Raw genomic sequence first — 13,438 nt, 5'->3', positions numbered from 1 at the left:
AAAATGGACCTTTGTTTTTGAAGAATTGGTATTGAAAGTTTTTTGCACTGATAGGAATTTGAGTACACGAATTACGAGAGCTGTACAACAAAAACGGAGATTAGTTATTTTAAAAAAGTGAAATGTTGCGAGTATATCAACGCTCACATAGTTTGGGAGCATTTTTATCCTTTAGTGCGTGGTCAACATTTGAGGACGTTATGTGAATCTTTTCTATAGGTTTTCAATTCTAAAGTTAAAGAAGCAACTGTTGGCCTTTAATGTTACACAACATGCCATCATATCGTACGCCCTCAGATAGTTGTGTCTGTAGCCGAATTTTTGGCCCCGAAAAAGTATTTTCATAAACCTCACACCTGCGGCTTTTTTTATTTCCCACCGCTAAGGAGACTTTGATTCTAACAAACTTTAAGAACGCTTCTCGAGAACACGAGTAAATCAGGCTTCCGACACGCGTTTCAGAAGTGGCAGGAAAGATAGGATGAGGACATTTAATTAAGAAGAGAGTATATATCGAGCGCAAAAACTCTGCCGGAAAATTAATCGTTTAAAAACATAAATTTTTAATAAAATTTTTCCTAATCGTTTCTGTGGACTGTTACATGTAACTCTTTTTCATTCTTTTTTTTTATAATTTGTGTAATGTTTACGTAAGATTTTGCTTTTATTTTTCGATAATTTTTTCACTTTTACTTTTCATATATATTTATCCGTATATTGTATTTAACATGTATACAATCTACTGAGTGATAGGAATTGCAAAACGAGTAAAGTATCCATTATGGTATCAATAATTACAATTGATTTATACGTGAGTTAAGCAAAATAATGTTCGGTGAACAATATAAATATCATTTGTAGATATAAGCAGAAGCATCTGACTATGGAAGAAACACAATGTAATAAAAACTTTACTAAAACGCACCAATGAAGTTTTTCTTTTCACCTAACATTGCTATTAATAGAAACAATAAAAATCTACTTAATTGCTGTTTCTATAAGCCAATCTAAAAAATTGCAAATAAGTGTAAATTTTCGCAGTCCAGCGTAATAAAAATTCACGTGGCACAACATTACGAACGCGTTTCAAGAATTATTGCATTGAAGAACTTTAATGTGAAACGACAGCAATAATTATTTGGAATATGTCGCGAAACCGCTACTGTACAAAGTTCGAAATGGGATAGTGCTGATGTAACGCGTGAACCAAGTGTTGCAAACTTTAAAACTACACTAGGATTGCGGGAAAACGTCGCTAGCTTTCACTTAAAGCTTGTAATCTTATCGTTACAAGGGATTATAATGTCATTCAATGTGTTTCCAGTATTAGGCACGAACTAGTCCAGTTTAAAGGATCATTATACTAGCTTAACCACTGTGTTGGCATGTGGGATCATTATCACATCCTAAACGCGAGCACCTCTCTTAAACCGGTGCACGAATATCACTACAAATCATCGTTTCGCGCTACGTAACTGCACGCGTCGAACTCTCGTTGAAAATAACCCTCGTGTGAGCTGTATTTCTGTTCCAGATTTCAATTACCTGAGACTTATATATTTTTAACATGCTTCATTTCACTAAATCATTCCCTTACATTCTTAAAATGTATTCTGTTTAATAATTTCAATGTCAGCAATATCGTACGAAGTAGGCTTGTAAAAATACTTATCATACAAAATTAACCCCCCGTAACCCCTGTTACTTTGACCGCTACCATCACCTCCCCTGGTCCTTTATGTCTAGACCTATTTTTGTATCGTATAGATTTCCAAAGAATCTGAAAAAAATCAGAGAGATTTCCCAAGGTCTCTACTATATGATCCAATAGTTTCTGAAGTTGAATGTTAAAAGGTTTTTTTTAATAAGAAACCCTTTCTATGTCACAATAGATCCAGGGGGTCATGGATGATTAAATATACAGAGTTTATCTTGAGATTTTCTATTTGTAATTCTGTAATTATCCTATTGCGATCATACATTTTTGACATAATACATACACTGTTATTGTAATTTTATTTCGAATTGCCTAACTTGGATTTCAATTTCTACTTTGACACTAAAGAAACGTTCAAATTAATTAAAATTTGTTAGACTACGGATTTCATGTGTTGGTACCACACACACGATTGTCTAAAACAATATTTCTATAAAGTAGTCCATGACAATTTAGTAGCGATTTTCCTTGTGCACTAATGCAAATGCATGTGGAAACTCTACCTTCGAGTCCTTCTTGGCGTTTTAAGGTGTCTCGATGCATTCTACATTCGAGGTTCGTAGCTCTGATGGAACTGTTTCTGGTGTTGTTCTGTGAGAGTGCAAGAAAAATGCAAATTAAATGTGCCTTGCGTACAAAGTAAGGTAGCTCTTTCTAGGTAGAAACTAAGTAGAATACTGGTAAAACTAATTGTATCATTGACTCACAGTCACTATGCCTATACAATACAATACCTGCAATTATTCTGTATAACTTTTGAGGCCCACGAACGTCATTTTATGACCTATAACTATGTATTAGGTGTATCAATTAGTAATCAACTATATTTTTTCAAAATCAACACTTATTCGCGAGGAACTCAGAAGCCTGTGCTATCCACTGATATTTGTCCTCGATCTTCAGCGTTCGTAGCCATTTTGAAAGAAACAAAGGATAGATGTTTTAAATTTGAACACAGTTACTAATCTATTAAAAAAAATTGTTATATATATTTTAAAATATGTACTTTGCAGTACACCTAATAAAACGATTTAACAGACACTTTATTCTTAACTCACCGTGACCTCCGTTATTTTTACTGCTTCCGTCACCACCTGTATTTTTTATGTCCAGACCTCTTTTTTTATTTTATAGGTTCCCAAAAAATCGAAAAAAAATTCAAGGATACTTCCCAGGGTGTCTACTACATGATCCAATAGTTTTTAAAGTTGAACGGTAAAAGTGCTTTTTTTAATAACAATCCCTTCGTTTCGGAGATATTTGAGCGCGAAATATCGTTTGTGCCGTAGAAGACCCAGGGGGTCAAAGACGGTTAACGGATAAATGTATACGGAATCGCTCGCAAATAAATCTACAGTAGCAATCTCTGAAAGTAATATAGAGAAATGAACGGGTGCAATTGTGTACGGGGAATAGAAACCGGAAGATCAGGCGTCAGCTGTGTTCTCGCTTAACACAAAAGGATTTCTGTGTGTACCTGTCTTAGGTCCAATCCGCGGGAACGTCAATAAAACGTTGGATTTCTTGGCTGGAAGCATTCAGGAACGTTGTGATATCCTTTGTTGAAGATGAGAAGACGTAAAATCGCGATGAGATCGCTTTTAAGGAGCCGCCCAAGGCACGGTTGTGTTTAGATTTTCATGGAGTTTTACCGGATAATCTCGAGCGAAATACTCCTTTCCCTGACGAATGCCCGCATAAACTGGTAAACACCGATAGCCCTTTTTAAATTGGATTCCGATTCTTAACCTCCTGGCTTGCCGGAGGGATTACCCGGTCGCGTCCTGGGAGCCGAGAATCGAAGTAACGCCGCTTTATTGCTGTTCGTAAAGGGAAAACGGATCAAGCTAAATTATCCGGAGAAGAAATTGAAAAAAAAAAAGACTCGGTCTATGGGACTGGTACCCTCCCAAAGAATCGACATTCTATAAGAAGTAGGAATGTAGAACAGAATGCTTGTTCCATGTAAAAGTTCATTGAATTTGAGATGACGGTGGAATCAGAATCAAGCTCCGTCCTGAATTCATTCATGCAAATATCATTCATTCGGGAAGAAATTATACGCACTACCCCCGGCAGAATGTATTAGATCGAAGGAACTAAATGCCTGTTACACCGTTCAATAAATTTTTAGTTTTTTTCGGACTTCTAACATTCAATACCCGTTTCTTATAGAGTATTGTGCCATGAATACGAATCTGTAAACGGTTTTTGATGAAAAATTTGATTTTGAATGAAATGCAAATTTTCAACTTTGAACGTTTCCTGTGTACGAACAGTACGAGTTATTTGGTTGACTGTTACGTCAAATTATTCTATAAACTCCCCCAAATAAAATGGTATACGTTGTTATTGCATTATGAATATATACACATGGCTGTTGAACAGTATTATAAGTGGTATTCAGAGCAGTGGATGTAAACAGTATTTTTGCTAATTACAACAGATGTAAAGTGAAATTTTCACGTTTGTTTATAAAAACTATGAATATGGAAAGCAATAGTTCTATTTATTTACAAAATATAATATGAGAAAATTAAACTGTGATTGTAGGAAGGCTAAATTTATTTTTATTTATTTATTATTTTAGGAATATTGTACCATTTTACGATACTATCTCGATAATCTTTTATATTTTTTAAATTCCCGTGAACTTTACGTCGTTCTATACTTGAAGATAAAGAAGAACGTTTATTCTTTCGCTGAAATTTATCGTCACATTTATAACTCTTCTATTTTTTTCGTTTAACATGGATGTAACAGAAGTTTTTATTAAATAAACTGACTATTTATAATTTGTTCTGATCTTCTAATTTCATAAGAATTAGAAATTCTGCAAAGTAATTTTATTCAAACAGCAGAAGTAACGTGTGCAAATCACAACTATACAAATTGTACCTTTTTTTTTAACGCAGACGAAAAATTTATACTCATGCTCATCATCATGTACACAGTGTAATGATAATGTTAATAATAATATCAATTATTTAATAACAATATAATAATATATTAATAAGAATAATTTCTTTAGTTTTATCATTATACCTAATATGTCGACTCGATAATTTATTATTGATGTAATATTTTAACTATAAATCGTTATACTCTATTTATAATTTAATACTATTTAGCAACGTAGATACTATTTGAGGAAACTGTTTCTGAAAAATTACGTTCCAAACACTGAATATGTAGACAGATATGTCAAAGCATATAAGATATCACAACTGATAGTCGAAATAAATGGAACCTAAAAGTGCACATTACTTTTTGTAATAATGTAGTTATTATTATTTCATCAAGATTTAGGTTTGTGTGAAATTGAAGCACCCTATACAGGTTCCGTTGCCCATCAAAACTTCTAAGAGCGATTAACACCTCATTACTCGATAGAATCATGGTGCATTCCACATGTGTGTAATCACTCGAAATATTAAGAGTTAAATAAGTAACCGATGCTGCATATTATCGATGTTGACGAGCGAACGGAGGTTCGCTAATTACGAGTGTTGCGTGTTCCTCGAATAAGCGAATGAGAAGAATTCAAGAAAATGCTCGGCGGCGGAAACGAGAGGAGCAAAACCTCGTCGCTGGGGCAATCTAGGTTCTCGTTTTTCCTGTCGCGATATCGTTCCTTTATAGTAATTTATACGATTCCGAGGTCCAGTCGTAATCGCGAGCAGCTCGTTAACGCACTCCCTGAACTGGTCGAGGGATGACTTTCGTGCCGATAAAAAGCTAATAATGCCGACCTTTAATAAGCGTCGGTGCATAATTTACCCTCGGGGACTCGCTTTTGCTCCTCTCTCTGTTTGCTTACTCTTTACGTTGACGTGTTTTTCGTAGCCTTCGTCGTTCGAAAAGCCGTACCTTTCTGATAGCCTCCCGATGAAATTAATTAACGTGATCTATGTGTTTGCATACATAATTCAGAAATTCTTTTTAGACGGTCCTTCATAAGATTTTAATTTAAACTGAGGTTTTCACGCGTTTTAAGTTTGAAATTCGTATCACACCAAAACGACTTCGCGAAACATACTCTGGTCAACTGGCCATATTTTTTTTAGTACGTTGTATTTTCAATTTGTTATTTGTTTTATAGGGTCGTATTTACGGTGCCTATGTTCTCAAAATCTCACTGAATTTTTATGCTTCTAGTTCTGTTATTTATATTTCAGTTTTATTCGGAAGAAACAATTGTACAGTAACCAACATATTGGAAGCATTTATACGTGAAAAATAAGGTAACTATGCAAATGTGTTGACAAAGAATTCTGAAAAATGTAAGAATTTTCATGAAGTCTTTACAATTTGAAATTTGCAAAATATAAAATTTTACGATGATAAATGTTATACTTGTTACTTTATGTAACTCCTTTCGTTTCCATCCAATTACTATCATTTATTGCTTGTTATGTTTTACGATCAGTTGAAGATCGTTACAATTATGTATATTTTTTTATGGAATTCCTTTAGCAAGTTAATATAATGAGTTTTCTGGTTAATTCCAAACAAATGTAAGCAATTACAAATGACGTACGAAATGTTTGTGTAATATAATATAATTTAATTTAACTCTCGCCGATATCCACAGAATACAATTTTCAATACTTTGCAATGCACCTATCATCGACTTTCTCCGAATGATATGTTATTATATTCCTGGGTCTCGTCTTTAAGATAGCTGGCGGCATCCAGTGTCGTATTTAACATCACCTCATTAGAAGGTATAGATTTCCTTACAGAAATGACGGTATTTTTATTGTTAATGTAACCGGAATGGATGATATACTTTGTCAGAATACATAACTAAAATAAAGGATAATAAAAATCGACACGTAGAGAATAATATTACAATAGGATTCATCCTATGCATTCCAATGCATTCAAGCAATGAAATTATATTTGTTTGTTTTTAAACAAGTTTATATCGGACGATTATTTCTTTCAGCGAGATAGGTACACATGTATCTCGTTGTTTGACGCTAGAGCGACAGAATTGAAAGAACGAGATCTTGTTCCCTGCAATTTGATGGTATCAACAATTGATTGTGAGCAGACATGGGTGGAAGTCGAAAAAGCGGGCCGCTGCGGTATCTCGTAATATTACGGTTCGTGGCCGCGGAATGCGGTTGGATAAATCGAGTTATTCGGACTGAAAACTACACAATGTTCGCTAGGGATGAACGAGTATCAGAGAGGCGTGGTGTATGAATATTTGGCATTAACATGAAACCAGTGTAATTGGGTTTTCATTTTTCATGTTTTTGCGGAAAAAAGCAATTTCCATTGACGAACGGTGACCCGGATGTTGCTTGGAACATTATGAGCAGAAAATAGTGTCGTACAATATGTCATACTATCCTAATTGGAAATTTAATTACACGGTGGACAATATTTAGCCACTTATGATTGATACTTGCAAAATAAATAAATAAATAATGTGTACCAGCTGAAAATTATTTTCTCGAAGATATTGTTAATTATCGTTATTACTATAAAGACTTTATTCTGTAAGTAGAAATGACGAAAGAATATTAAATAATTGATCGTTTGAGGTTTCACCGCAAATAAATAATTGATAGCCATAATTTGTACAGTAATCAATCAATTTTTCATCAAGGTCAGTAATAATATCATATTAATAAGAATCAGCAACAAATCAAAATAAAATGGGATTCAATACGTAAGTGTATTTGCCGTTGACTATGTTATAATAATTTGTATTATACTAACTCTAAAGATGCAAACTTTTTTAACTGTATATTCAACAGAACGTAATTGGCTCAAAAATGTGTAGAAGTTAAAAGACTTCTTACTCATACTTATATTCATTATTGGTTATAACTAGACACTTCTACTTTCAATTACGGAAATAGTTGCAATAAGAAATTGAAGGATTTAGACAAAACATTTAACACGTACTCATAGGTATAATGAATTTTATTTTATCTTAAAACTTGTTCGAGGTTATTGTTCTCTTTCCATGTGTTGCTATTTTGACAGATTTAAAGATATGTATTAACGTATGAACATTTGACTTTATTAAATACTGTTCAACATTGAATGCATCAGTGGCTAAAAGCGTATATTTAACACTGATTAATAATATATTCTACATTATTTAATTGTAGAGCTTGAACTTAAACCTACTTGTAACATAAATGATATTGATTAATATGAACGTGTATACCTAGCGTGGGCAACCGGGTACCCAGGTACCAATTTGTATGTATTGTACATTTCCTTTAACAATAAAATTTGGATTCCCATCCTTTGAATAGATTTACGTTGATTTGCACAAAATATGATCAAAATTTTAGAATATGTCAATGCTTAGAAACATTGACAATGGCATAATAGCACCTGTTTTTAGTAATAATTTCGTAGACATTTGGTCATTAAAGACCATAAAATAGACGGAAATCAGATAATATCATACCACGGTTAATGTCTACAAGAAGTGGAAATAGTCGTTGATGAACAGACCTGAGTGAACGCGAGTTTACCCAGTTTAGTCATTTTCTTCACCACTTGACTTATTTATTTTATTAAAAATCGATAATGTTCATTATCCTTCTATAACAAATCAAAATACAAAACTTCTTCCTAAAATTTCTTTAATTCCAACGTGTAAATAAAATTACCTACCCGAATTATTCTTCCAATCATCATTGTAGATTAAAACTAGGTAATATGTCTCGGTTAACAAAACGTCTTGCTATTGTTACACACACAAGTAAGAATACACCGTTTCAAACGTAATAACCTAAACAATTTGTGGTGTACAGTAATAAGTCCAACTATGTTAATTTTATTAGATATTATTCTATTTTTGTTTTTAATTCTACTTTTTATGTACTTCGTTTGAAATTTTCTAATATTTCATTAAGAATAATATAAAATAGGGACTATAATATGTATATACATATATGTATATATTACATTATATATATATGTATATACATATATATATATATATATATATATGGTGCGTGTTAAAATATACACTACCTAAGGTTCAAAATCATAATTATCTGCTATCTTTTGTTTCGTGTTGATTACAATTAATCAGTGAAGAGAAATGAAAGATTAATGTAATTTGACAAATAAACTAAAGTATTGCTGAACAATATTTTTGTTATCAAGTTTTTTCTAATAGTGGGGTGTATTGTCTAGTTTTACCTTACAATAGAAAGGAATAAATGATTAGATAATAGGGATATCGGAATAATACGGACGAGCTGACGAAACGAATCGGTGAAATCAATCTCATGTTAAAAGTGGTATAAAAAGAAATGAATACGATCCGGCCATGGAATACTTTCACGTCTGTGCGCGCCTGTGTGCGTCAATCGCGGCATCTCTATACGATTTGATCGTTAATTATAGCGATCCAATTTCGCGCTTGTTCTCATCTACAGACAAAACGATGAACCGAATTCCACAACGCCTACTCACGGTTGCGGTTCGATATCGGCTCCGTCTCGTTAAGAGGAACAGACGGATAAATCACGATGAAAGGTAAAATCGTCCCGTTTCCACGGAACCGTGGTGCATTACGCAAAAGCAATACCTTTTGAAGCGTCGCGCCACGGAGCTTGGATGAAAGGGGGAGGCCACTCGATCATCGGGTTGCCGGGATGGATTATCTAATGTCGGATTATGACATTGGAAAATTGGGTCGTGCTACCGGCGGTCCAGCCTGTACGATTCGTCACGCTGCTGATCACGTTGTAACGGCGTCCCACGAGTCTCCCGGTAAGATCGGATAGCGGATACTCGACGAACGCCTGTAGCGTTAACTAACATGGCGCCTGTCACTCTCCCACGGGAATGCGGCCGAGCATTACTCTGATATCGCTCGATCTTTCCACCATCGCATCGTCTCGGTTACGTGGATTACTAGTTGCTGGACCATGTCAAAATAACTTATCAAGTAAAGTTATTTTTACGATACGTTCAATCAGATGTTTCGACTCTTACGAGTAAAGTACGGCAGGTTGGGGTGAGATGATGATATTATGTGAAAATGGGTGTATTGTTTTTTATTCATTATACAATGGAAGTAACATTTTATACATATTGATTTTACATGTCCCAGGAACTTAAATATCGATGTAAAGTAACAGAATTGCAAAGTTATCTTTAGCAAGAAATGAAAAACTGATACTGAATTTATTCGTAATCTGATCCAACCATTGGATATGATGCGGATTTACTGAGATAAGATAGCTATACTAATTAAGGGGCAGAATTTTGACATTTGCCTTGCTGCCTTTAGGTTACGTTCACAAATAGCATCAAAATGAAATGTAGACATCAGATCTATCTTAAAGTCATATGTAATACAGAAATCTGAACTTTTATAAACTTCAATATTTAGTTACTGAGCAAAAACGTGAATACGTTAACTTTGAAAGAAATCTACAGAATTGTGATCACTTTCCAGAAGGGCCTACGTCTGAATCTGATTACTTCCGGTGAATTTACATGACGATTTTAAGAACGTGTTTTTGTTCAGTTGTTCAATATGACGCAGTTTTACAAATCACGAGATTCTATTGGAGTACAAGCAGACAGGAGATAATTGCTCATGCTAAAATTAATCAAAAGTTTAGAATTATATTTTTTCATCCGAAATTTCAAGAAAATCGATTTGGATACTTGATCTAAAATACGTATGTACATGCTGCCAATAAATGAAAACGGAATTCAATGAACAGACGCGTTAGCCAAGTCTTATTCAATTGCACACGTATCCAGCAGATATTCAAATTCCATTATCTCGGAAACAAAGCATCGGACGAAGAAATTTTACTCAACATTTTTGACTTATTTTTGCATGTGGAATAATTATCTGTTCGCTTAGTTCATTTTCTCGTTCCCGCCCGGTATAATATGTACATATTACTTGTACCCTTTTTTCTCTAGGAAGCTGCATAGACCAAACCCTCTGGAAGAACATTTAAAAAGTAACTGAAACGTAATTAATTTTTCCTTTCCCTTTTAACATCTTGAAACACGTACACATACAGATAAAGAAACTCGCCAGATGAATTGTTTAGAAAACTGTGGAAAGTGCATTTTTTTAATGATTTGATTTATAGTGAAATAGCTATTCTATTTAAAAAGTAAATAAATATCAGTATTATTCAGTTTGTGTCACCGAACTAATCGACTTTTGTTGCATGTGTATGTTATTATACATTTACGAATGAAAATTATCAACAATATTAACTATTTTCATATTGTGTACAAACAAGCAATTATAGTATAATTTTAGCATCATTTCAATACAAGTATTATATTACGCATGTGTCCTATTTGACGAATATAGCGACGCTATTTCACCACCTATCCAATTCTGTGCTCGTCGCTTTAATACCTATTTACGATTCGCCAAATCCTCTATTATTTCAGTTTGTAATATTTAATTTAATCGGACCTCGCCAGAATCGCGCAGCGAGCCGATACTATGTTACCGGTTTGCAAATCACTGGGATGTTTGTACGTTCGCGAAACGCGTGCTTGTTAAACATAATTCGAAGATATTACGATGCTGCAATTAGCGAACAGAATTTAGTAATCCCGGGATTTGTTAATTATACCACGCTAGTATTATTACAAAGTACATCATTTCTGTAACTATTTTGTTGTATATTAAATTTAAGTCGAAATGACCACATTCTGAATTCCCTTTCCTTAACTTAACGCGTACAAAGTGTTGTTTCTGGTCTATCTATAATGTTTGTAACATGTTTCCCAGGTTGTTAGAAATTTGAAATTCGGTATAGTAAATATCCTGTTCTCACGAGTTTCTGTGTTATTTTTTTTACGAAATAATTCTCGCCTGCGGAGGTTACTTTAGAAGAAGGAAATCCTTTCAAAGAATCTGAAAACTATTCAACAGAGGAGCTTTTCGTAAATTTGTATCTTACCGAACTAATAAGCTATTCTTAGGTTAATTTGCAGGAAAAGGCCTAATAGATAGGTATGTATATTATTACATCAGCTGTTTTTCACATGTTCATTACTTAAGCATTTCTTACTGTGCGCGAATGTGCTTTCTCTGTACCGAGAAGTCATATACCACTTTGTAGATAGAATGAAATATGTATAATCTTATAAAATAATTGTTTATTTGATATTTACATTATTCGCTTGATTGACTTCAAGCCTCTCCCCCATCCCCAGTAGCGAGGATGAAGCAGAAGTATTTAACGCAGGGATCTTTCTTCGCATTTATCGAGAATGGACTGTATGTCACATGGGGTACGTTGAAAGGATGTATCTGAAGCAATTTTCGCATTTGAACAAGTCATAATCTACCCTCCCGAGGGTACGATGCACGGGGATCCTGAAGAGCTATTCGCTATTGCCATGCCGGAATTCTCGAATTTTCTTCAGTCATTAAAATGTCCTACTGAACGCAGAATTTTCCGACATCTGGCAACCATTTGTTGAAGAATCCCCATTTACAATCAGCAAGTAATAAACACTCTTCCAACTGAAATGAACCAATAGAATGAAGGAATATTTGCTTCAGCGTCAATATGGGTATATCGAAGAAGTGACAGAACTCTGAGAAAGTTAATTAAAACCTGGGTTAATGACACATTTGTTCGTTCACAGTGAATTAAGCATTCACCAGCAGTTAAAGTAATCGCAGACGGTTCTCCTAAAACTATTATTTCTATCACCGGAAACCAAAAGATGGAATTATTACGGTCTCATTTTTTATAAACCATCCCCAGACATCTCTGACAGCCCCAGACAGTTAACCGTGAAATAATGTATTTTAAAAAGGATGACGAATACCGAGTGTGCAATGGCTGGCGGGACGTAGAGCGGTCATTTCACATCCAGCTCCCCCGTGAATATTGCACAATATAAAGCACAGTCCGCCACGACCGGGCTGAAAAATGCAGGATACCTGTCGATAACTGCACGTTCCCGGGGAAACTTTACGACGGGGTACATGTCGTGTGAACGTTTCAAATTGAAATTCATTGAAAAATTATTAGCCATTAAGACGCATAGTTTGCGGTCAATCGCGCCGTGAACAGTTCGATGTCGATGGTAGGAATGATTTCGGTAAATAACTGGACAGTGAGCCGTGACTGCTACTCGTTCGGTATTCAAACCGGGCGGGCGGCGGGAACAGCTACGAAAATAATACACTGGAAACATTTCAACGGGGAAACGAAATGCTTTTTCTGCGAACGACGCGTTGACCAAGAATACTCCGCGACCATGAAGAATAACAACCGAAGGAACCACGGCAGACGATCGAATGGTTATGACGCAAACATTGACCCGGGGAAGAGGGTTTCAACTCGAGGATCCTTCCGAGACGACCAAGTGATCTTTTTCAACTCAATAAACATTTACCGAATCATATAAAACGACTTGATATATTCACCTGTGAAAACATTTCTGTTTTCTTGACCGCGTATCCGAGCGTCAATGCTTGCGAACACATATATCGTAATTGCTGGGACGTGTACCCAAGGGAATTTGTTTTCTTTCTGGAAATTTCTGACGCGCTAAAATTTATGCAAAGTAACTTTCAGTAGGAACTAGACTGAAGTAGATTATGTTTGAAGGGATTACATATGTTTAGATGGCCTAAAACTCGGTTGAGCTTAACAAACTTTTTATGTGGTTAAAATTACGTTTAATTAAAAAATGAAAATGCATGTTTTGTAGACTGATCTT

The sequence above is a fragment of the Dufourea novaeangliae genome, unplaced genomic scaffold, assembly GCF_001272555.1.
Source record: "Dufourea novaeangliae isolate 0120121106 unplaced genomic scaffold, ASM127255v1 scaffold8, whole genome shotgun sequence".
Classification (NCBI taxonomy): Eukaryota; Metazoa; Arthropoda; class Insecta; order Hymenoptera; family Halictidae; genus Dufourea; species Dufourea novaeangliae.
This window is presented reverse-complemented; position numbering follows the sequence as displayed.